Genomic DNA, 3,764 nt, shown 5'->3' on the forward strand with positions numbered 1-3,764 from the left:
CTACGGGCCTGGCACCCTCTACGGGCCGTGGCCTCATTCAAGTTGGACTTGGGCTCGGCGCGAGGCGTCGGGGTAGTGGACCCTCCCAAACACCACATGCCACGACAGGCGGCAGCCTGCGGGGTTCGGTGCTGGACTCTTCCCTGTTCGCTCGCCGCTACTGGGGGAATCCTTGTTAGTTTCTTTTCCTCCGCTTAGTAATATGCTTAAATTCAGCGGGTAGTCTCGCCTGCTCTGAGGTCGTTGTACGAGGTGTCGCACGCCACACCGCCAGCCGGCTGTGCACGCTACCGAGAAAGTACCGGTATGCGAACCGCCAGGCGACGGGCGCGCATCGCACGTTTAAGGAGACGCGGCCGGCCACACAGGCGACCACGACACTCCCACGTCTCCGAAGCGGGACAAACGCCGCGCGCTTCAGTATACGTAGCCGACCCTCAGCCAGACGTGGCCCGGGAACGGAATCCATGGACCGCAATGTGCGTTCGAAACGTCGATGTTCATGTGTCCTGCAGTTCACATGTCGACGCGCAATTTGCTGCGTTCTTCATCGACCCACGAGCCGAGTGATCCACCGTCCTGGGTGATCTTTTCCTTTTCAGTCTCCCACTGTCTCTTTCAAGACAGTAGCATTTGCGGGACTGAGGCGTCTGACGGCCCCTGTTCCACTATTTTTTTTGTGTCCAACGGCCTCACAGCCGATGGGCGTCGTACGGCTCCACACCGGAGCGGACAGGCACTCGGGCGAACGTCATTCAAAACCGGCGCCAGGCGCCAGGTACCGCAGGCCAGCCGCTCCAGAGCTTCAGCGCTCGTACCACACAACAACAACAACAACAACACTTCCGCTAGTTTTGAGAGGCACGCGTGGTTCCGCACGCGGCGCACGGCCACTGCCGTACAGGTAGCGTGTTGCGCGACACGACACGCACATCGAAAGACATGCAGTCTAGTCGGTAATGATCCTTCCGCAGGTTCACCTACGGAAACCTTGTTACGACTTTTACTTCCTCTAAATGATCAAGTTTGGTCATCTTTCCGGTAGCATCGGCAACGACAGAGTCGATGCCGCGTACCAGTCCGAAGACCTCACTAAATCATTCAATCGGTAGTAGCGACGGGCGGTGTGTACAAAGGGCAGGGACGTAATCAACGCGAGCTTATGACTCGCGCTTACTGGGAATTCCTCGTTCATGGGGAACAATTGCAAGCCCCAATCCCTAGCACGAAGGAGGTTCAGCGGGTTACCCCGACCTTTCGGCCTAGGAAGACACGCTGATTCCTTCAGTGTAGCGCGCGTGCGGCCCAGAACATCTAAGGGCATCACAGACCTGTTATTGCTCAATCTCGTGCGGCTAGAAGCCGCCTGTCCCTCTAAGAAGAAAAGTAATCGCTGACAGCACGAAGGATGTCACGCGACTAGTTAGCAGGCTAGAGTCTCGTTCGTTATCGGAATTAACCAGACAAATCGCTCCACCAACTAAGAACGGCCATGCACCACCACCCACCGAATCAAGAAAGAGCTATCAATCTGTCAATCCTTCCGGTGTCCGGGCCTGGTGAGGTTTCCCGTGTTGAGTCAAATTAAGCCGCAGGCTCCACTCCTGGTGGTGCCCTTCCGTCAATTCCTTTAAGTTTCAGCTTTGCAACCATACTTCCCCCGGAACCCAAAAGCTTTGGTTTCCCGGAGGCTGCCCGCCGAGTCATCGGAGGAACTGCGGCGGATCGCTGGCTGGCATCGTTTATGGTTAGAACTAGGGCGGTATCTGATCGCCTTCGAACCTCTAACTTTCGTTCTTGATTAATGAAAACATACTTGGCAAATGCTTTCGCTTCTGTTCGTCTTGCGACGATCCAAGAATTTCACCTCTAACGTCGCAATACGAATGCCCCCGCCTGTCCCTATTAATCATTACCTCGGGTTCCGAAAACCAACAAAATAGAACCGAGGTCCTATTCCATTATTCCATGCACACAGTATTCAGGCGGGCTTGCCTGCTTTAAGCACTCTAATTTGTTCAAAGTAAACGTGCCGGCCCACCGAGACACTCAACAAAGAGCACCCTGGTAGGATTTAAACGGGGTCCGCCTCGGGACGCGAAAGCACCCCTTCGGCTCGCCCCACCGGCAGGACGTCCCACGATACATGCCAGTTAAACACCGACGGGCGGTGAACCAACAGCGTGGGACACAAATCCAACTACGAGCTTTTTAACCGCAACAACTTTAATATACGCTATTGGAGCTGGAATTACCGCGGCTGCTGGCACCAGACTTGCCCTCCAATAGATACTCGTTAAAGGATTTAAAGTGTACTCATTCCGATTACGGGGCCTCGGATGAGTCCCGTATCGTTATTTTTCGTCACTACCTCCCCGTGCCGGGAGTGGGTAATTTGCGCGCCTGCTGCCTTCCTTGGATGTGGTAGCCGTTTCTCAGGCTCCCTCTCCGGAATCGAACCCTGATTCCCCGTTACCCGTTACAACCATGGTAGGCGCAGAACCTACCATCGACAGTTGATAAGGCAGACATTTGAAAGATGCGTCGCCGGTACGAGGACCGTGCGATCAGCCCAAAGTTATTCAGAGTCACCAAGGCAAACGGACCAGACAAGCCAATCCGATTGGTTTTGATCTAATAAAAGCGTCCCTTCCATCTCTGGTCGGGACTCTGTTTGCATGTATTAGCTCTAGAATTACCACAGTTATCCAAGTAACGTGGGTACGATCTAAGGAACCATAACTGATTTAATGAGCCATTCGCGGTTTCACCTTAATGCGGCTTGTACTGAGACATGCATGGCTTAATCTTTGAGACAAGCATATGACTACTGGCAGGATCAACCAGGGAGCTGCGTCAACTAGAGCTGAGCAGCCGGCCGCCCGGGAGTGTGTCCCGGGGGCCCGCGCGAACACGCAAGCGTCCGCTCAATTATTCTGCAAACAGGAGGAGGCCGAGCTCCCCTGCACGATACACCTCGAAACCCTCTCAGGTCCCGGCGGCGCGCAGCGCCGTCCTAGGTACTTGGTCGGTTTCGAGAGAGGCGCAATCGCCCGGAGTTAGGCGAGTAGACGGTTTTAGTGAGAACACCCTTGCTCCCAACTGAGCTTGCCGCTGCCGACAGAGGCCCGGGAGCGTGCTGTCGTGGCATTGCCGGCGGGAGACAACACGCGCCACCTATGGTGACCGGCAGCTCCAACGCCAGCGCCACACAAGGGCAAAGCCCCACTTGGGTGCAGAAGCGAACTCTCCCAGCACAGCGCACGCGCCAACACGTCCGCACAACTGCGATACAAACCACCTGCGAGAACCGCTGGGGCGACCGAGCAGCAGACGGCGTCGCGGCGCCGAGTGCCAGGCGGCGGCGCATCCTCAACGCACACAGTCCTCAATCAGACCAGCACACTGCAGATGTCCACCGCGCTTCGCACCGGGCTCGGCTGAACCAACTTTGGCCGCCAGGCGCCGCGTGCAGGGTGCGCCGCAGCGTAGCTGCGCCGCCTGCCGGGCCCGTCGGCTGGCGCTCCTGCCACTCGGCGCCCCCCACCAGCCGCCTGTTGCGCGTGCGCCCACGCAGCGCGCGGCCAACACGCCGGGCGGCCCCCCTTCACCGGCCGGGAACAGTCCCACCAAGCCACCGCCGCGTATCGCTTCATACCCACATGGGCCTAGTCACGTGTGTGGATGTGGCGGGTACCGCTGAAACAACCGGTTAATAGCTGTACCGATCGTCGCCATCACAGATTCACCTCCAGCGTGAACAA

The 3,764-nt window shown here is 57.1% G+C and overlaps 3 non-coding genes across 3 annotated transcripts in view; all 3 read right to left on the minus strand.

The window, feature by feature from the left end:
• The window catches only part of LOC126333657 (large subunit ribosomal RNA), a 4,222-nt gene extending 3,979 nt beyond the window's left edge, over positions 1 to 243 (minus strand). The window contains exon 1 of the ribosomal RNA XR_007564317.1: positions 1 to 243. This exon is cut by the window's left edge and continues 3,979 nt beyond it. This is a non-coding gene — a ribosomal RNA (large subunit ribosomal RNA).
• Positions 244 to 431: 188 nt separating this feature from the next.
• On the minus strand, positions 432 to 586 carry LOC126333658 (5.8S ribosomal RNA). Its single transcript, XR_007564318.1, has one exon. It is a non-coding gene; the product is annotated as a 5.8S ribosomal RNA (ribosomal RNA).
• A 371-nt stretch (positions 587 to 957) lies between these two features.
• Positions 958 to 2,850, minus strand: LOC126333660 (small subunit ribosomal RNA). Its single transcript, XR_007564320.1, has one exon. It is a non-coding gene; the product is annotated as a small subunit ribosomal RNA (ribosomal RNA).
• Between the last annotated feature and the right edge of the window lie 914 nt (positions 2,851 to 3,764).

Source organism: Schistocerca gregaria, unplaced genomic scaffold (genome assembly GCF_023897955.1).
Source record: "Schistocerca gregaria isolate iqSchGreg1 unplaced genomic scaffold, iqSchGreg1.2 ptg001623l, whole genome shotgun sequence".
Lineage (NCBI taxonomy): Eukaryota > Metazoa > Arthropoda > Insecta > Orthoptera > Acrididae > Schistocerca > Schistocerca gregaria.